The following is a 22572-nucleotide window of genomic DNA, read 5'->3' as shown; positions in this document are numbered from 1 at the left end:
CGAGGAATATGCTCTTGAGTCTATATTTTTATTTTCTTGTAATGTGTCTGCTTTTGGTATTAAGGTAATACTGGCCTCAGAAAATGAGTAGGGAAGTGTTCCCTCCACTTCTATTTTTCTGGAAAAGAATATGCAGAAGTGAAACCATTACTTCCTTAAATATTTGGTGGAATTCACCAGTGAAACCATCTGGGCCTGGAGTTTTACTTGATAAAAGATTTTTAATGACATATTTAGTTTTTTTAATAGAATAAGACTATTCAGATAAACAACAAGGTTTTGATGTATAATACAGGGAGCTATATTCAATGTCTTGTGATAAATCATAATGGAAAAGAATATAAAAAATTGTCTATATGTGTATAACTGAGTCTCTTTGCTGTACAGCAGAGATTGGCACAGCATTGTAAATCAACTATACTTCAATTAAAAAAAAAGAATAGGATTATTTATGTTATCTATTTCTTCTTGAGTGAGTTTTGGTAGTTTTGTCTTTCAAGAAATTGGTACTTAGTGAAAGTTTTTAATAGAAAGCAACTTTAGGTATCATTCTTACAAACTTTTAACTTTTACTTTAAAGGTTTATTTTAATCCTAAATTTAATAAAACATGTTAGTAAAATTTTCTTCTGTAAATTCTTTGTGCCTAGACTTCCATGATTCAGTACCCGCTGGTATTATCTCTCAACTGTGACAGTGGGATTTTTAAGCTGAGAAATCATTCTTGCAGTCCCCTCTTCCCTAGTTTATAAAGGTATTGTCTATTATTTCAGTTCCATTCAACCAGGTGGGCCTCCAATTTTCTTCCCATGGGAAGGAAAGAAAAGTAAATGAGACTCCATGTTGCTTCTATGAGAGTGAAAAACCAACAACAAACTACCATGCCTAAAATTTCTCCTAATTGTGACACAATTTTTTCACTTTACTTTTGGATCACAAATCTTTCTTAGTGTTGCCTTTCAGTCTAGAAGCTTGTTTAAATTAATTGTATGCAATGCTTACTTGATTAGTTAACAGGCTCTAGGGACTGAGTTTGCCTTAGAAACATTTAGCAAATGACATTTATAACCTAGTTAAGCTTTAGTTTGGTAAGAACAATACCCCACCATCCAAACCAGAACACTTTGGTTAGAAAATTTGAACTTCAAAATCAAGGTTTAAAATTATCTCTTCACAGTTACTAAGAATTTAACTTTAATCTAAGTCAACTGAATAACTGCAATTTTAAGGAAACTGATGGATTCCCAACCAAATTTCTCCCAGATAATTGACTTCTTTTATTCTATAAGCCAAGTTGATCGAAGTATAATTTACATACTGTAAAATTTACCCTTTTAAGTATATAATTCTATGAGTTCTGACAAACATAATTGGCTTCTCGAATTGCCCTATTCCTGCCCTTTCATCCTCCTGTTGCCCCTCCTATTACCCTTCTCCTATTACCCTTCCCTAACCCACCCAACTCTAGAGAATATTTGAAATAAACCGATAGATGCTCTTACAAGTTTAATAATATTACAGTTAATATGAAAAAAAAGTGTTTTCTCGTAGATAAATATAGATGCCAACTGCTTCCTTAAACTTGATTATTAGTTCTGAATATGTGTGAAAGAGTCTTTTCTTTTGGATTTGCTGGAAACTACAGCATTTCTTATTAATGTTTACACGGTAATCCCTGGTCCTGTTGTATTCTATGTGATTTAGTGACCTGTGAGCTGCCTCAGATGCATGCAGTCTTTATAAACTGTGAATCCTACAGTTCATCTGTCAGTGTGGAATGGGGAGAAGAATTTTTTTTCTATTTTCTAATGATAGTGATAGTTTCCTCTTTTTTTCTATGAACTTTTCCTTTTCTTTACAAAGACTTTTAGAATTTCTCCCTGATAATTCTCTGAGGGTCTCTCTCGAATAGTTCTCTAAACTACTCTGTCCCTCAGTAAATTTCTGTTTTATAGTCAAGGTACATATATGACCCCAAAGTGAGGAGAATATCAAAATAAAAAAGTATATACCGACATTTGCATTTAAAGGGGGAATTATAAATGTGCCATATTGTGAATACATTGTGCATGCATTGTTCCTCCTATTAAGCTTATCTTAAGCTAAACTTATGGAATTGCTGGATCAAAGGTACTAAAGTTTTTAATACATAACCTCATAATTGTTCTCCTGAAAGATTTCGCTGTAAAATTCACATCAGTATACGAGAAAAATATTTCTCAACTTTCTTGCATTTCTTTGCTTTATGTTTGAAACTTCTATGCTTAATACAGCACTGATTTGCAGTAGCTACAGGATAAATACTTGCTAAACCGAGTTGAGCTAAAAGTATCTTTGCCAAGGATATGTAATTTAAGGTAGAGATGCTTGTATTACTAAATTAAAAGAATAAACAACTTCAAAATGAAATGGATATTATTTTCCAACTGGTTACTATGCTACTCTATACTATAATGAAAAATTTCTTAAGATGAAAATTTAGAATCCCATATTGTGCTGACATAGAGAATATAATTTTGAATAACATGATATCTATAAAATATTAAAGTGATGTTTCTCATTTAAGAATAAGGGTCTGGCATCGTTTTATGAAAATAATTGCTCAGACTCTGACAGTCCACTTTTCTATTTATTATCACAGGTGTCACTTCTCAGTAACTTCTCTTACATTTACTTTGGGGTATTTCTCTAACAATTGATACTATTATATCATTCAATGTATTCCTATTTCTCATAAACACACAGTCAACAAAAAAGCTGTACCCTAACAAAAAAAGAAGATACCTAACAAAAATCTTAAGGGGACTAGTGAGCATCCTGAGAATTAGAAGATTTTATGAGCAGTAAGTAACTAAGGACAAATATATTTGGTTGCATTTGGCAAGTTACTTATCTTGGGTCTGGGCAGCAGGAAGTAGCCTCTTCAGCCTGCTTAACCTTACCTGCTAGTTATACCAACTCAATGGCTCAGCCCTTATTTATAATGAGATTTCTGTTAAGAAAGACTCGGAAGAAAATCTAAATCCTTAGAGATAGCTAAATTATTTCTGATAAAATGAGACAGTTTTGTCCAATGAGGAAAATCATTATAGATTTTAAAATTCAACTACAATTTTGATTTTAGTTGCATAATTGCCTGCAGTATGTAAAATGAAAAGTTGATTCAAATATCCTGAAAATTGGGACCCCAAGTGCTTTTGTTTAAATTACTGAGTTTAGTGACAGTTTACTGGATACTTACTTCAGGGCTTAAGTTGTATATGTATAGAGTATTATAAAGTGTAATGACTTTATCTAAAAAATGGTTTAATATGGAAAGAATTGAAACGGGGCTCTTGGTTAAAAGTTCAGTGTTCCAAACAAAGTGTGTGTGAAGTAACTAAGGTGAAACAGATTTTAAGCTTTTAAAGTCTGTTTGCTTTTGTAGCTTTAGCCAAAAAGAATAAAGACTTGAGGTAAAAAGCAATAAGACCCCATTTTTATGCTCAAATAATCTTAGGTATGGTTCTCTGTTCCACTTGATAACAGAAATCATCTTTGCTTTTGCTATGCCAGACACCTAACAGGAATTTCCCTTTGGAGTCCCTTAATCTCGCTTTTGTGCATTTTTTTTCAGTACATTACTTGTTTGGAACAGTTATCTTTCTTTTTTGTAACCAGGTAACTTCCCTTAGGTGATTTTATAAGCATAGCTATTCTGTGAGTCTATTGCAGTGACAACCCATCAGAAAAAGGAGCAATGTTAAGTCAACAGTGAATGGTAAAAAAAAAAAAAAAAAAAAAAAAAAAATCAAGAAACCAGAACCCCTGAGACATAACCTCCTTATCTGAACTATAACTATTAAATTCATTTTACATTTTATTCAGATTCAACCTCCCAGGGCAGAAAGAGTCACACTTGAAGAATGCTTTTCAAAATAAATTAGAAATATGCAAAAAATTGGCTTCTGTGTTTGTTGCTATTCTTAACAATATAAAAAATTTTATAAATCATTTCAGTTCTGTTACTAAGAAACATTGGCTCTACATAGAAAATTTGTGTTTTCATTATTTATATTAACTTAAAAATATAAATTATACAAACACATAAATGGAAAATAAAATAGCATGAAAGGGCTGGTTATGAAAAACAGCAGTTCCCAAGTGTATCCATTTCTACCCATTCCCACCCAGGCCTGATCCCAGGGGCAAAGCCTCTCAGTGGTTTCCTCTGTTGCAGTTGACTTCTGCCACTCTTTCTTTTCTTATCAACTGTGGACTTTATTGCCAACTTCCACTTTCTAACCCCCCAAATTTTTACCTACTTTGCCTAATATTGCTGTTTTATTTCCTCAGTTGTTTACCTATGCAATCAGTAATATATGTAATATATATACCATACTTAACCTTGATCTCTTTCCATTAACTAGAGTCAGTATCTCTTGACTCCTCAGTTTGTCAGAGAAGAAAATTAGTGCCCCTGCCTGTTCTTTTCCCTCCTTTTCCTCCTTCTGTAACCAAGCAGGGCCCTATGGGGCCTTCCTGGGAAAGACTGCCCCCCTCATGCCCTCTGCCTACCTCTTGTTTGTAGAAAAGCTGTAGTCTCCCAGGCCTCCCCTGACTCACAAAAGGCTGGCTCAAGAATTAATGATTGAAAGAAGGTGAACATGTAGTAATAAGAAATAGCAGTTGGGCTAGGAGAACTGGTGACAATTTAAAAAGTAAATCACCATATAGCAGAGTCACAGAATCCTTAGTTCCTCTCTGAAGGATATGTGCACATTCTTGAGTTGTTTTATAGACACTAAAACCCTCACCAGATAGAAGAAGTTAACTGCATAATGACCATGAGCACGTAGTCCCCAGACTAGCTGGAGCCTAATGATGTTAACCTCAGTGACACGGCCCTGTTACCTCACCATCAACCAATCAGAGAATTGTGCATGAGCTGATCACAGACCCTCTCCCTCACTTGGCTTTTAAAAATGCTTCCCTGAAACCCATTGGGGAGTTTGGGTCTTTTGAGCATTAGCAGCCTGTACTCCTTGCTTGGTGCCTGCGGTAAATGCTGCACTTTCCCTCACCACGACCCGGTGTCAGTAGACTGGCTTTACTGCATGTAGGTGAGTAGACCCAAGTTTTGTTCTGTAACACTAACACTTCCCATTTCTGGCAGTCTAGTTTTACTTTTAAATTGGCAAGTTTGAAAACATTTGCTGTTTTGTAACCATAATTAATATATCCATATTTTTTAATTGGCTGATCTTCAAAGTTGAAAGCTGGTAATTGACATTTATATTATTATGACTATGATATTATTATGACTGTGGGAATATTCCTCATTGCAAAGCCAAGTTGTCTGCTAGGATTTTTTTTTTCTTTCTCTATGTTTCCAATATCACCACTTCTGTTTCACTCAAGGATGATTGTTCATATGGGCTCTTTCCCATTCTCCTTTAGTCATTCTACATTAGACATTCCTCCACATATGGACTGTGGTTCCCACCTCAGAACCCCATACTGGTTTATCCTGCTGTTTTCTTCTTGGGGAGAGAATCATAAGTTCTTTTCACCAAAACCTAATGCCTTCAGCTTCTTGTTCATTTTGACTCTTGCTTAAAATCCCCTTGCATTTTTCTTCTTAAACCCATTGGTCTCCTCTTTGAATTTGGATTAACTGTTGTTTCATATTTCAAATATAATTGTATTTTAGTGTTTGGTTTTCTCATAACTGAGATTTTGCCTAGCACTTCTGTGTCCAGGTCATCATTCATAAAATACAACCTGTGTTGTCCCCTTTCTGTACATCTTACTCCAGCATCAGTAGTTTTCATGCTCTTGTTTTGTCTTATTTCTGTCACCTGTCCTCTTCATTTTTTTCCTTCACTGCTCTTCTAGCTTGCCTCCTGTTTTCTGAATCCCATATTTTCCTCTCATATTTCACTTCTTTGTTTTGCTGGAGGGCATTCAAAAGGATCTTCCTAAAAAGGAATTCTGGAGTCATATGTGTCTGAGAATATCTTTAGTCTAAGCTTGCACTGAATTGATGATTCTGTAGCTAAAGGGATTTGAGGGTCAGCAGCATCCTCCTTCAGAGCACAGGTGGCATTTCCCCATTGCACACCCCCACCCACTTGCTGTCTATAATTTCTTTCCTCTGAATCTAGATCTTCTCCAAGGATCTGTAGGTTTAGCTGAATCCCCCCTTGACCTTATCTTCTTCTGTGCAAATTTTGATTATTATATCCCATGGTTTCCTCTCTTCAGCTTCTGTCAGTCCTCTTCCTTTACCTTCTTTATTTTGAAATCTCAAGTCTGCTGGTGGCTCCACTCATTCTATTTGCTCTTGGGTGTTTCAGCCTTAAAAATTATTTACTATCATTTTTGGGAGGAAGAGAAGAAATAAACATATATACTCAGTCATCCATCTTGAACCAGACATCTGTATCAAGATTTTCAAAATTTTAATTTTAATATTTTAAAATTAGCATTAATGACTGACATACTGGTTTATTTTTTTGCCTTTAACCCTCATAACAACTCTCTGAGGTATCTTCCTTAGATGTCATATGTGGAAACTGGAGAACTATAGGTTATGTAATTTGTCAAACTTTTCTCTTTGGTATTGGTGGGTGATGTTTACAAATCTAGATGTATCTGATTCTAAATACCATGCTCATTCACTCTGCCCTGCCGGTTCTTATGCTATTCTTTTATTGTTAGCTAAATTTATCTCTGGGAATGCTTGGGAAATATATGTTGTATAAGCACAGATTTCTCAAAGGGGAAAAGAGAAAGAAAAGCAAAAATTCTTAATCACCTTCACCCAAATCTCCATTCCTCATGTAGATTAAAGAATGGTTAGAACCTCGTTGGATACATTGTTGCATCAGGATCGTTTAGGATTATTTGAGGTTTGGAGATGATTACCCAGGTCTCCACAAAAATGTGAATATTCGTGGAATCCCAATTAATCAATATGTATCAAGTCCTTAATATGGGTGGAACATTATACCAGCTGCTGCACTAAATGCAAAGATGAGCAAGATATAACTTTTGTTATTTTTTTAAAGAAAGATAAACACAAAAATAGTTACAATGGAAAGCAAGATATAAGCACCATAAGAGAAGTATAATATGCCATGGAAATTAAGGAAGAGACGTAGGCAAGGGTCAGAAAGGGATAAGAGAGAGAATAGAAGAATTAAAGGATTCATGGGAAAGATGCTAATTGAAATGAGTTTTGTTAGATGGATAGAATTTTAATAAAAGGGAGTGCATTCCAGTCTAAGGGAAGAATAAAAGCAGTGTTAAACCATGAACATATTCAGGAAAGAGGAATATGCAGGTTTCTAGATCATTTGGGAAATGCACAACATCAACATCAGAGCCTTGCACAGAGTAAGCAATCATTCGATAGAAAATTATTGAATACTTACTAGGTACAAGAAATAGGGATGCAGCAATGAGCAGAGGTGACATGCTCTTCTTGAACTTACCATCACATGAAGGAGACCTAATAAAAGAGTAAGCTCACAAAATGAGTACGCATTTGACCAGGTGCTGTGAAGGAACAATGCTGATCTCAGAGAGTTGTTGTATGGATTACATACAGTATGACCCATACCATTATTATTTTCATGATCATCTTTTAATATTATTAGGAAGTAAGTAAACAAACAGTGTATTACAACACACTTTATGGACAAGGTTTAAGAAAAGTCTGTTAAGCTGGTATTTATGAGCTTGAAATAAGAGAAGAAGCCAAGCCATGCAAATAAGGTGGGAAAGAGTGATTGAGCAGACAGAACAGAGGAGCAAATGTCACAGGCAGAACATTTTAAGGGAGGTTATGGGAAGTGAATATTGGCCTGTTTGGCTGGAGCAGTTGTGGGAGAAACTTAGGAACTACAGATGGAGAGGCAGGCAGAAGTATACTGTGCATTCCTATGTAGCCAGGATCATATTTTATAAGATTTGCTGAATGGATGAAGAAATGGAAGAATAAAGCCCTGTTGAACTGTGTATAGTTGGCAAGTCTGGAGGAGCACGTGGGACCATGTTGTGAAAGACCCTGAATGCATGTCATTGGTTTAATGGACAAGGAAAATGTGCTGTTCATTTTCCAAACAAGGGAATGTATGTCCAGAACTGTCTACATAATTTTTGGAGCTCAGTGGGAAAAAAATGTGGGACTCGTAAATAAATTAAGAATTTCGAGAGGTGACAGCAGAACATTACACAAAACATGGTCCTTAGCACAGGGTCCTGTGTGATTGTGTACGTCACACACCCATCAGGTCTGCTCTGCATGTGGCTCATCATCTTTAAGAAGACTTGCCTTTCAGGACATGGTGTGGATACAGAGAGACTGTCTAATGAACAATTAAAATACTCTTTGTACAAAGTAATGGGGAGAAGCTGAGTGGTGGCAGGGAAAATTCCAGGAAAGGGACCAATGGGAAAACTTCAGAAATAGACTGTGTCAATGGCAGTATTGGTTCAATAGAGGGAATAGAGTTAGAAAAGGAAATTATAAGGCAATTTAGGTACTGAGCCAGAGTGACCATGGGGAATGAGAACTATACTCGTTAAGCTATTCTCTGTACATCAGACTCTCTCAGATACTTTACCAAAAGTTAATGCTCAAAACAACACATTGGTGTCAATTGTAATTATTGTGATTTTTAAGATAAAGCAACAGTGGTTTAAAGAGTCAAGTGAGTTACCTAAGGTCATAGATCTAACGAATGGTATTTGTATCTGATTTCAAATTTAAGTCTGATTCTACAACCTGTACTCTCTCTACTGGCCTTTCCCCTTGGTCTCCTTCCACTGAGAAGATAAACTAGTGATGTTCCTGGTTTGAGATATAGCCATTTAAGTGGCTGTTCTCTGGATCTGATTTCTTATCATTTATTCATTTAATGTGTACTCACTGAGTGCCAACTATGTGCCCAGGCTCTGTGCTCAATGCTGATGATAAAAAGATGAAAGAGATTATTTTAGCAATTACTATGTAATGAAGAACTCAATAGCGGTAACCCTCAAAAATATAATTCTTTCTAAAACTTCCTCTCTTTGGGACAATTTCACATATGGACCATAAGTCCATAAGTGAAACTATGGAAAACTATGTGGCAGGTATGCATCACTGATCATAGTTCCTAATCTTGACATATTTTGTTATTTTATGCATGTACATATATATATGGGGGCAGCACAGGACAGGGGTTACCATCATATAGCCAAACTCTTTACCCCTTATTAGTTACATGACTGTGGGCAAATTGACTAACCTTCCCACACCTCAGTTTCTCAAGAATTGGGGACAGTAAAGGTGCCTGCCTTGAAGGGCCATTAAGAGGACTAGTGAATTAAGGTTAGGGTTAGAGTTGAACAGTGCCTAGTTCAATACTCAATAAACATGAGGTCTTACCATTATTTCTGTTCCACAACCTTATTTTAGATAAGCCTTAGATTTCAAGTTGGTAAATTTTATGGACAATATAAAGAAAAGAGTAGATGGAAAGGCACAAGGATAAAACAATTTCGTTACTTTTATGCATTATCAGAACTAATATATAATACAAGAAATTTTTAATGGAGCAGTGGTAAGAAAAAATAAATTGCTATTTTTAGACAAGTAAATCCTAAACAACCAGTGTCTAGTTTGTTAGTAATTATTCCACTAGGCATTATCATGCTTTATCAGTTAGTCAAATAATATTATACATGTATATTTTATGTGCTCACACACACATATGTATAAGTGCAGGCAGAGATTGGATGGTAAGTCAGCAGTGTAGTAAGTGGTGATAATGTGACCATCCACAGTATTCTCAAGAGTTTTTCACATAAAATAAAATTTGAGTAGCTTCATCCACCAGAGGGCAGACAGCAGAATCAAGAAGAACTATAATCCTGCAGCCTGGGGAACAAAAACCACATTCACTGAAAGATAGATAAGATCAAAAGGCAGAGGGCTCTGTACCAGATGAAAGAACAAGATAAAACCCCAGAAAAACAACTAAATGAAATGGAGATAGGCAATCTTCCAGAAAAAGAAATCAGAATAATGATAGTGAACATGAACCAGAACCTCGGAAAAAGAATGGAGGCAAACATCCAGAGGATGCAAGAAATGTTTAACAAAGATCTAGAAGAATTAAAGAACAAACAAACAGAGATGAACAATAAAATAATTGAAATGAAAAATACACTAGAAGGAATCAATAGCAGAATAACTGAGGCAGAAGAATGGAGAAGTGACCTGGAAGATAAAATAGTCGAAATAACTACTGCAGCACAGAATAAAGAAAAAAATAATGAAAAGAACTGAGGACAGTCTCAGAGACCCCTGGGGCAACGTTAAACTCACCAACATTCGAATTATAGGGGTCCCAGAAGAAGAAGAGAAAAACAAAGGGACTGAGAAGATATTTGAAGAGATTATAGTTGAAAACTTCCCTAATATGGGAAAAGAAGTAGTCAATCAAGTCCAGGAAGCTCAGAGAGTCCGATACAGGATAAAGCCAAGGACAAACACGCCAAGACACATATTAATCAAACTATCAAAAATTAAATACAAAGAAAAAATATAAAAAGCAGCAGGTGAAAAACAACAAATAACACACAAGGGAATCCCCATAAGGTTAACAGCTGATCATTCAGCAGAAACTCTGCAGGCCAAAAAGGAGTGGCAAGACATATTTAAAGTGATGAAAGGGAAAAACCTATAATGAAGGCTACTCTAACCAGCAAGGATCTCATTCATATTTGACAGAGATATTAAAACCTTTACAGACAAGCAAAACCTAAGAGAATTCAGCACCAACAAACCAGCTTTACAACAAATGCTACAGGAACTTCTCTAGGCAGAAAACACAAGAGAAGGAAAAGACCTACAAAAACAACCCAAAACAGTTAAGAAAGTAGTAATAGGAACATACATATAGATAATTATCTTAAATGTAAATGGAATAAATGCTCCTGCCAAAAGACATAGACTGGCTAAATGGATATAAAAACCAAACCCGTATACATGTTGTCTACAAGAGACCCACTTCAGACCTAGGGAAACATACACACTGAAAGTGAGGGGATGGAGAAAGATATTCCATGCAAATGGAAATCAAAAGAAAGTTGGAGTAGCAATTCTCATATCAGACAAAATAGACTTTAAAATAAAGACTATTCCAAGAGACAAACAAGGACACTACATAGTGATCAAGGGATCAATCCAGGAAGGTATAACAACCGTAAATATTTATGCACCCAACATAGGAGCACCTCAATACATAAGGTAAATACTAACAGCCATAAAAGGGGAAATTGACAGTAACACAATCATAGTAGGGGACTTTAACACCCCACTTTCACCAATGGACAGATCATACAAACTGAAAACAAATAAGGAAACACAAGCTTTAAATGATACATTAAACAAGATGGATTGAATTGATATTTATAGGACATTCCATCCAAAAACAACAGAACACACATTCTTCTCAAGTGCTCATGGAACATTCTCCAGGGTAGATCATATCTTGGGTCACAAATCAAGCCTTGGTAAAATTAAGAAAATTGAAATCGTATCAAGTACCTTTTCTGACCACAACGCAATGAGACTACATATCAATTACAGGAAAAAAATCTATAAAAAATACAGACACATGGAAGCCAAACAATACACTACTTAATAACCAAGAGATCACTGAAGAAATTGAAGAGGAAATCAAAAAATACCTAGAAACAAATGACAAAGAAAACACGATGACCTAAAACCTATGGGATGCAGCAAAAGCAGTTCTAAGAGGGAAGTTCATAGCAATACAATCCTACCTTAAGAAACAAGAAACATCTCAAATAAAAAACCTAACCGTACACCTAAAGCAATTAGAGAAAGAAGAAAAAAAAAAACCCCAATGTTATCAGAAGGAAAGAAATCATAAAGATCAAATCAGAAATAAATGAAAAAGAAATGAAGGAAACGATAGCAAAGATCAATATAACTAAAAGCTGGTTCTTTGAGAAGATAAACAAAATTGATAAACCACTACCAGACTCATCAAAAAAAAAAAAAGGGGAGAAGACTCAAATCCATAGAATTACAAATGAAAAAGAAGAAGTAACAATTGACACTGCAGAAATACAAAGGATCATGAGAGATTACTACAAGCAACTCTATGCCAATAAAATAGACAACCTGGAAGAAATGGACACATTCTTAGAAATGCACAACCTTCCAAGACTGAACCAGGAAGAAATAGAAAATATGAACAGACCAATCACAAGCACTGAAATTGAAACTGTGATTAAAAACCTTCCAACAAACAAAAGCCCAGGACCAGATGGCTTCACAGGTGAATTCTATCAAACATTTAGAGAAGAGCTAACACCTATCCTTCTCAAACTCTTCCAAAATATAGCAGAGGGAGGAACACTCCCAAACTCATTCTACGAGGCCAGCATCACCCTGATACCAAAACCAGGCAAAGATGTCACAAAGAAAGAAAACTACAGGCAAATATCACTGATGAACATAGATGCAAACATACTCAACAAAATACTAGCAAACAGAATCCAGCAGCACATTAAAAGGATCATACACCATGATCAAGTGAGATTTATCCCAGGAATGCAAGGATTCTTCAATATACGGAAATCAGTCAACATGTTACACCATATTAACATATTGAAGGAGAAAAACCATATGATCATCTCAATAGATGCAGAGAAAGCTTATGACAAAATTCAACACCTATTTATGATAAAAAGCCTCCAGAAAGTAGGCATAGAGGGAACTTTCCTCAACATAATAAAGGCCATATATGACAAACCCACAGCCAACACCATCCTCAATGGTGAAAAACTGAAACCATTTCCACTAAGATCAGGAACAAGACAAGGTTGCCCACTCTCACCACTATTATTCAACATAGTTTTGGAAGTGTTAGCCACAGCAATCAGAGAAGAAAAAGAAATAAAAGGAATCCAAATCAGAAAAGAAGAAGTAAAGGTGTCACTGTTTGCAGATGACATGATACTATACATAGAGAATCCTAAGGATGTAACCAGAAAACCACTAGAGCTAATCAATGAATTTGGTAAAGTAGCAGGATACAAAATTAATGCATAGAAATCTCTTGCATTCCTGTACACTAATGATGAAAAATCTGAAATTTAAATTAAGTAAACACCCCCATTTATGATTGCAACAAAAAGAATCAAATATCTAGGATTAAACCTACCTAAGGAGACAAAAGACCTGTATGCAGAACATTATAAGACACTGATGAAGGAAATTAAAGGTGATACCAACAGATGGAGAGATATACCATGTTCTTGGATTGAAAGAATCAATATTGTGAAAATGACTCTACTACCCAAAGCAATCTACAGATTCAATGCAATCCTTATCAAACTACCAGTGGCATTTTTCACAGACCTAGAACAAAAATTTCACAATTTGTATGGAAACACAAAAGACCCTGAATAGCCAAAGCAATCTTGAGAAAGAAAAATGGAGCTGGAGGAATCAGGCTCCCTGACTTCAGACTATACTACAAAGCTACAGTAATCAAGACAGTGTGGTACTGGCACAAAAACAGAAATATGTATCAATGGAACAGGGTAGAAAGCCCAGAGATAAACCCACGCACATATGGTCACCTTATATTTGATAAAGTAGGCAAGAATATACAGTGGAGAAAAGACAGCCTCTTCAATAAGTGGTCCTCGGAAAATTGGACAGCTACATGTAAAAGTATGAAATTAGAACACTCCCTAACACCATACACAAAAATAAACTCAAAATGGATTAAAGACCTGAATGTAAGGCCAGACACTATCAAACTCTTAGAGGAAAACATAGGCAGAACACTGTATGACATAAATCACAGCTAGATCCTTTTTGACACAGTTCCTAGAGAAATGGAAATAAAAACAAAAATAAACAAATGGGACCTAATGAAACTTAAAAGCTTTTGCACAGCAAAGGAAACCATAAACAAGACCAAAAGACAACCCTCAGAATGGGAGAAAATATTTGCAAATGAAGCAATTGACAAAGGATTAAGCTCCAAAATTTACAAGCAGCTCATGCAGCTCAATATCAAAAAAACAAACAACCCAATCCAAAAATGGGCAGGAGACCTAAATAGACATTTCTCCAAAGAAGATATACAGATTGCCAACAGACACATGAAAGAATGCTCAACATCATTAATCATTAAAGAAATGCAAATCAAAACTACAATGAGATATCATCTCCCACTGGTCAGAATGGCTATCCTCAAAAAATCTACAAACAATAAGTGCTGCAGAGGGTGTGGAGAAAAGGGAACCCTATTGCACTGTTGGTGGGAATGTAAATTGATACAGCCACTATGGAGAACAGTATGGACGTTCCTTAAAAAGCTAAAAGTAGAACTACCATATGACCCAGTAATCCCACTACTGGGCATATACCCTGAGAAAACCATAATTCAAAAAGATTCATTTACAAAAATGTTCATTGAAGCTCTATTTACAATAGCCAGGACATGGAAGCAACCTAAGTGTCCATCAACAGATGAATGGATAAAGAAGATGTGGTACACATATGCAATGGAATATTACTCAGCCATAAAAAGAAACGAAATTGAGCTATTTGTAGTGAGGTGGATGGACCTAGAGTCTGTCATACAGAGTGAAGTAAATCAGAAAGAGAAAAACAAATACCATATGCTAACACATATATATGGAATCTGAGAAAAAAAAATGGTAATGAAGAACCTAGGGGCAAGATGGGAATAAAGACACAGACCTACTAGAGAATGGACTGGAGGATATGGGGAGGGGGAAGGGTAAGCTGTGATAAAGTGAGGGAGTGGCATGGACATATATGCACTTCCAAACGTAAAATAGATAGCTAGTGGGAAGCAGCCACATAGCACAGGGAGATCAGCTCGGTGCTTTGTGACCACCTAGAGCGGTGGGATAGGGAGGGTGGGAGGGAGGGAGACACAAGAGGGAAGTGATATAGGAACATAGGTATATGTATAACTGATTCCCTTTGGTATAAAGCAGAAACAAACACACCATTGTAAAGCAATTATACTCCAATAAAGATGTTGAAAATAAATAAATAAATGGCAGGTTAATAATATTTGGGGAAAAAAATGATGACGAGAATAAATAAATAAATAAATAAATAAAATGAAATTTGAGAAATATTAGTAATTAAACCACAAGCTTGTGCTTGTAAATTTTACAGGAGTCATATAATATGTACTTGGTGTTTTAAGTTTCTTCTGCATTGTACTTTATCATATATGTCTAGTCAGAATCAGACTACTTAGTTAAGAGCAAATTACTGGTAGCAGTATATGGCTCCTAAAATTAGTGCAGTAGTGTTTTACTTTTTAGACCCCTCTAGTTGGAAAAGAATAGTTCATTTGCATTATGAATTTGTTTAATTGATTTTATCAGAAAGAATAGAAATAACTGATTACATCTTTTAATACTATTAGCAGTAAATCACTTTAGAAAAGAATATGCAGGATTCATGAGCTATTTTATATCTGCTGTAATACTTTATTTTCTGGTCTCCAGTGTTAGGTTATGGATGAAGCCACCACCCCACGCTCCTTCCCCCAGTTTCCTCCCACAGGAGCCCCCTCTCCTGGAGTCTCTGGCCCTTCTTTCTCTGAAAACTCAAACTTTATTTACTTTATCCTGAAACAATATCTTCTTTTTCATATTCTCAAAATACTTTATCTGTACCTCTCTTGCAGGACCTACCACTTTATATCATGTAAATATTCTTGGTGGTAAAGGTCACACTCTACACTTAGGTCCAGATGCCCTGTACTTGGCCAGTCTGAGGGCCTCCTCTGAGGCTCAGGGAAGTTCTTACCAGCCCGTGAAGCAAATCTAAGGCTTGAATTGTTAATACAAGTAAATCAGGGGCTTCTTTATCATTCTTGTGCCTTGGGGGATGAATAAAGGACAAGAAAATGTCAAATTTTTTTTCACATGACAAGTACTAATATTAAAAAAAAAACCTAAAACAAAAATAACATCCTGGTTCCAGACAGCAAAGATGGATCCCTAAAATGCTCTCTTTCTAGCATTAAAAAATGATTCACCAGGAAAGTTACATGTTGATCTAGTAAAAATTAGTGACTCACTTCAAATGAGAAATTAAACAAGCCAGGCGTGCACTCTGGCGTCACCATCTTGGTAGCAAGGGCACCAATACTGCAGGAGGAACGGCTGGCCCTAGGACAGGATGACCGATCTGTCAACACCCTTTGTTCCTGCCTTTTAAACAAGCACCTGGAAACGGGGATCCAAGAGGAGACATTCTCTGGGTCCAGGGAGTCACAAAGCACATATACCATCACCTCAAATGAGAGACACCTGGGGTTCTGCAGGTTCGGGGAAGAAAATCTAGCATCGCCACTTTCCTGATGTTTATTGCTCTCAGTTAAAAGGAGCTTTCTTTATTCTTTGCTGAGAGTATGATGCAGCAAGAGGACTTGTTAAGAGTAGCTTTAATCCTCGTGAATTAGTTTTGAAAAACCAGAATAACATATTTACCCCGTTCCTTAAATCCTCTAAATCAAGAGAGATATCGAACAAGTAGGAGAAGAAAGGGCAGGGGGTGATCAGATGGGGGAAAATCTCTAGAAACTGAGGCAGGAAAGAAAGAGCTGAAGAAACTGGTTGTTTAATCTGGAAAAGAGAGAATTGAGAAGGTGTCCTCCTGATAACTTTTCAAATATGACAGCTATATTTTTTGTGTGTCAACAGAGCAAGCAGGCCTAAGACTGATGAAAATCCTATACTGGGAGGTAGATTTTAGCCTAAAGGAAGGGAAAAGTAAATCTGTCACCAACAAACCAACAAACAAACACAAACTTTGACCATAAGAGAAAATAATTGCTTTCTCATGAAGTAATGAGTTCTGGGTCATTGGATATGTTCAAGCAGAGATTGAATGACCACTTTTCGGGAATAGTGCAGAAAAGAGTCCAACATCTGATAATGGTTGGGTTAAATGGCCTGTAAGATTCCTCTGAAATCTAACAGTTTATGTTCCAGGAATGTACCCAATTTTATGCCTTGGATGTAAGGTTCAGGAAGCCATATTATTTCTAAGCAATTTTCTGTGTCCCATTTAATAAAAAATAAAGAAATAAACTAGTTTCTAAATGAGAAAGAAATAGAACTGGGGCTTTATATTTTTCTGGTCAGAAGAAGCCTTCCATATCTTTTCTCCTACGCTTTCTAAGAAAATAATACTCTAAAATCTAACACTTTCTCTGTTTAATATTTCCTTTTGTGAAAGCTAGTTTCATTTCTCACCTTGTAAGGAAAGATTCAGCTCTGAGTTTCATAATTTTATGATTCCCTTTACCTCAGAGAGCAAGGCACAGTTTAATTCAGACTGACCTGTGGTACTTATTTAAAAGTTAGATTCTTGGTCCCACTCTAGCAAATGAACCAGAATCTTTGGGACGGTGCCTTTGAATCCTAATGTTTAACGCATACCTTCCGATGACTCCTATGCATATTAAAGTTCAAGAATGTGTGCAATGGATCTTCACAACTGGGGTTTCAGTATGTCAGCATGGTTTATTCTTATGTTATCAAATCTCCAAAAACCCACTCTTTCTTGTGGAAGGAAGAAATAGTTAATTTTAAAAATATTTTTATTGATGTAGTGTTTTCATTTCCTTGTTTTCGTTTATCAACTTGACAATAAGAAAAATCACAATATATTTGTTTTTGCATATGAGCATATACTTTCAATCTCATAGCAGAACTGTGTCAGGGGATTTTGAAAGAGGAAGGAAACATTTTTTATCTTTTATTTATTCCTGTAAAAATAGTTGGTGATGGGTTAGCTTATTGTTTACAGCAGTATGCCACTGAATCCAAAGGTATAAGTCAGGTACCTATGCGGCCAATAATAGTGTGTTTCACTCCATGGTTTAAACATTCACAACCTTGTTTGAGAGAGTAACTGTGTTTATCCAGGACTTTTTTTTTATTGCCAGTGACAGAAATGACACGTAAACTAGCTTAAGAAAACAAAAAACTTATGTAATGGAAGAAGGTAAGAATGGATTTTAGGCATGTCTGGAGTTGAGAATCAAATGATGTCAGCTGAAGTCTGTCCTGAGCCATTCCTTAGCTCTGATTTTTTTCTGGATTAACTTCATTCTGGTAAAGTGTTCCCGTGTGGTGGCAAAGACAACCATCATCAACTCTAGTCTTACATTGATCACTCCTGTGGTCGTCCCAAAGAAAAGAAAGTGCATCTTTCCAAATTCTCCTTGCAATGACCTTCCTTGGCCCACAAAAGTCACATGCCCATTCTTGACTTAGTCCTAGTGGTCAGTGGGATGAAGTGCTTGAGTTCTCTGATTGTCCATTCCTAGGCCACACATCCATCTTTGGAACCAAAGTCTGTATCACCTCATGGGTCTCTGAGGATATGTGAGTCTGGGCATTGTTCTCCTAAAGGAGGAGATTTGAACAAAAGAAAGTAGCTGATGTCCTCCAATGGGATGACTTATTAAGTCCTTCCTTCTTTCAACAGACATTTATTGATCATAAAGTATTGGAAAGTTAGAGAAGAACCCACACTGACTTCCACTCCTTAGATTCAGTCCAGTGGGTGGGACTGGTCTTTAGCAATTGCTATGTATAGTGGTAAGGGCTATAGTGGAGGTAAGGATGAAATTCTGAGGGAACGAAGAGGAGCATGTAACTAAGTAGGACTCAGTAATTTAAGAAGAAAACATCAGAGGTGACAGTGAGCTGGATCTGGAGAATGGGTGGGGGCTGTAAAGTGGACACAATGGGGAGGGGAGCCCAGGAAAAGGGACCGGCAGGTATAAAGACACATGTTGTAAAAAGGAAAATAAGTAAGAATATCATCTCCTTAGATGACACCTAGTTAATCAAAATAGGCTTTACAAGCAAGCAGGTTGAAAAAAATCATGACTTGGTAAAATTTGAGTTTCTTGTCCATTTTGGCTGAAAGCCAGTGCAACTTACTCTAGATAACTCAATCTCTATTAAATGGAACTGCATTTCCACCTGTAAGAAAACTCTATAGTGGAAATAATGATTATTTTTTAGATCAGGTTGTTAAGATAAAATGTTAGAAAACTCTTAAAGGCAATTGCAATGAAGTTTAACAATTTTCCTTCTTACTGAAGGAAAAAATAATATGGCAGCAATTCAGGAAAGGCACACTTAAAATTCAGTGAAGTGTAGAAGCAATAGAAGTTAAAAGTGAAGCAGTTTTCTGTAGATTTCAGTTATTTTTAAAGATGATAAAGATAGCTATTTATTCCATAGGCCATTGGTGATGATTCAAATGTGGAATATTATAAATATGATATCAGTTCAACATGTAAAGATAAAAGTGACTTTAAATATTTTGAGGTGGGGTGGAGGGCAGAGGAGCAAAGGAAAAGACTAAGTGGGGAGGTGGCATGATCACAAAATAATGTTTGGATTCAGCTTTTCACCATGACTCTGTAGGCGTTAGGTTCAATAATATGGTCTGCTTTAGAGAGACCAAATAATCATGTAGTGATGGTGTAGATGAGGATAATAAGAGCATTGTTTTAAATCCTGTATCTCTATTATCTTTCAGCCTCAAAATGACCCTTTATTGTAGGCTCAGTGTCATCCCCACTTCAGCAATGAGGTTGAGTAGCACAGCCAATGTTAGACCCAGGGCCCTGACTCACAGGGGATGATAGTGGAGTCCAACTTTGGATAATAATGGCTAGTAGCCATTTAGCATCTACTCTGAGCCCAGACTTACACGTGCTTTATCTATTTTTCACAGATGTCCTGTGAATAGGTGTTATTTTAAACCTATTTCACAGATGAAGAATGACTTGAGATGTTGAGAAAATTGTCCAAGGAAAGTTAATAAATGCCCATACCTGGACTTAAAAGTCAGCTTCTATGTTGATCTCTTTCCTGTATGGTCATAATGAACAAGGGGAATCCAGTTCCTCATTATCTTTCATGAATACACAGCAAATGCCTATTTAATGACAAGATGCTACTCTGCTGAGACCTTAATAGTAAAGAATTACTAAAGAACTTAAATATGGTAGTCACAAAAGTAGTTGATTTTAAACCTATATCTGAGCTATGTATAGGAGTCTAGGATTTAAATTTATTTATGAAAAAGTGCATGTCTCATATACTGATTCTTAATACCTCTTTGAATTTTTCTTATTTGAAAAATACCTCTTTGAATTTTGTTACAGATTTTAGATATAAAACTATTAGATGTCTGTTTAAGTAGACTTGGTAATATTTAAGAGGTTAAAATTTTTAGCACAGGCTTATGTTTTAACATGGCAGGTTGAACATATAATGATATCTACTACTGAGTTCAAAAACTCATCATACTAGGAATAAAAATGTAGAAATAGGATGTGAAGGGAGGGTCAATGGTGTGTGAAAGATTTTATGAAAATACAGGATGTAGAGAGTGAGTGAAGGAATAGGGCCTGGTTCAGAAAGGGAGAGGAAACCACAACTTAGAAAACATCCAAAGAGGGGCACAAATCAGAAAAGCCTCACCTTACAAACCCTGTGGGGTGGGGGAGGGGTCCAAGTGAGTGTAGCCTTGAAAACAAGGGTGTGGAGGTAAATGGAAAGGTTGTAGCTGGATAATGTTCATTTCCCACACATCTTTTCCTCCAGCACAGAACTCAAAGCAAAAATGCATGAAATAGAACATAATAAATAAACTCCCTCTTGTGAGAGCACCAGAATCACAACTAACTGCTGAAGGAAGGAAGACAGGAGGACACTGGATCTCACCATAAAAGATACCCCACATCCAAAGACAAAGGAGAAGCCACAATGAGATGGTAGGAGGGGCACAATCACAGTAAAATCAAATCCCATAATATCTGGGTGGGCGACTCACAAACTGAAGAACAATTATACCACAGAAGTCCACCCACTGGAGTGAAGGTTCTGAGCCCCATGTCAGGCTTCCCAACCTGGGGGTCTGGCAACGGGAGGAGGAATTCCTAGGGAATCAAACGTTGAAGGCTAGTGGGATTTGACTGCAGGACTTTGACAGGACTGAGGGAAACAGAGACTCCATTCTTAGAGAGCACACACAAATTAGTGTGTGCATCAGGACCCAGGGGAAGGAGCAGTGACCCCATAGGAGACTGACCCAGACCTACCTGCTAGGGTTGGAGGGCCTCCTGCAGAGGCTGGGGGTGGCTGTGGCTCACCACAGAGATAAGGACACTGGCAGCAGAAATTCTGGGAAGTATTCCTTGGAGTGAGCCCTTCCAGAGTCCACCATTAGCCCCACCAAAGAGCCTGTAGGCTCCAGTGCTGGGTCATCTCAGGCAAAACAACCAACAGGGAGGGAACTCAGCCCCACCATCAGCAGACAAGTGGATTGAAGGTTTACTGAGCATGGTTTACTGAGCACTGCCCACCAGAGCAACACTCAGCTCTACCCACTACAAGTCCCTCTCATCAGGAAGCTTGCACAAGCCTCTTAGATAACTTCATTCACCAGAGGGCAGACAGCAGAAGCAAGAAGAACTACAATTCTGCAGCCTGTGGAAAACCACATTCACAGAAAGATAGTCAAAATGAAAAGGCAGAGGACTACATACCAGATGAAGGAACAAGATAAAACCCCAGAAAAACAACTAAATGAAGTGGACATAGGCAACCTTCCAGAAAAAGAATTCAGAATAATGATAGTGAAGATGATCCAGGACCTTGGAAAAAGAATGGAGGCAAAGATCAAAGAGATGAAAGAAATGTTTAACAAAGACCTAGAAGAAATGAAGACAGCCTAAGAGACCTCTGGAACAACACTAAATGCACCAACATTTGCATTATAGGGGTCACAGATGGAGAAGAGAGAGAAAAAAGACTGAGACTATATTTGAAGAGATTATAGTCTAAAACTTCCCAAACATGGGAAAGGAAATAGCCACCCAGGTGCAGGAAGTGCAAAGAATCCCAGGCAGGTTAAACCTAAGGAGAAACACGCCAAGACACATAGTAATAAAATTGACAAAAGTTAAAGACAAAGAAAAATTATTAAAAGCAACAAGGGAAAAATGACAAATAACATACAGGGCAACTCCCATAAGGTTAACAGTTGATTTCTCAGCAGAAACTCTACACACCAGAAAGGAGTGACATGATATATTTAAAGTGATGAAAGGGAAGAACTTACAACCAAGATTACTCTACTTGGCAAGGATCTCTTTCAGATTCAACAGAGAAATCAAAAGCTTTACAGACAAGCAAAAGCTAAGAGAATTCAGCACCACCAAACCAGCTCTACAACAAATGCTAAAGGAACTTCTCTAAGTGGAAAACACAAGAGAAGAAAAGGACCTACAAAAACAAACCCAGAAGAATTAAGAAAATTGTAATAGGAGCATACATATCGATAATTACCTTAAATGTGAATGGATTAAATGCTCCAACCAAAAGACACAGGCTTGCTGAATGGATACAAAAAAAAAAAAAAAAGACCCATATATATGCTGTTTACAAGAGACCCACTTCA

The 22572-nt window shown here is 36.7% G+C and overlaps 1 pseudogene across 1 annotated transcript in view; it reads left to right on the top strand.

Moving 5' to 3' along the window:
* Nucleotides 1–15182: 15182 nt before the first annotated feature.
* The window catches only part of LOC309607984 (6-phosphogluconate dehydrogenase, decarboxylating pseudogene), a 34017-nt pseudogene continuing 26627 nt past the window's right edge, over nucleotides 15183–22572 (top strand). The window contains exon 1 of the transcript in view: nucleotides 15183–22572. This exon is cut by the window's right edge and continues 26627 nt beyond it. The product of the transcript in view is annotated as a 6-phosphogluconate dehydrogenase, decarboxylating pseudogene (transcript).

The sequence above is a fragment of the Balaenoptera borealis genome (genome assembly GCF_965194805.1).
Source record: "Balaenoptera borealis genome assembly, chromosome: 12".
NCBI lineage: Eukaryota > Metazoa > Chordata > Mammalia > Artiodactyla > Balaenopteridae > Balaenoptera > Balaenoptera borealis.
Note: the sequence above shows the minus strand (reverse complement) of the source record. Positions and strands in the feature narration are given on the sequence as shown.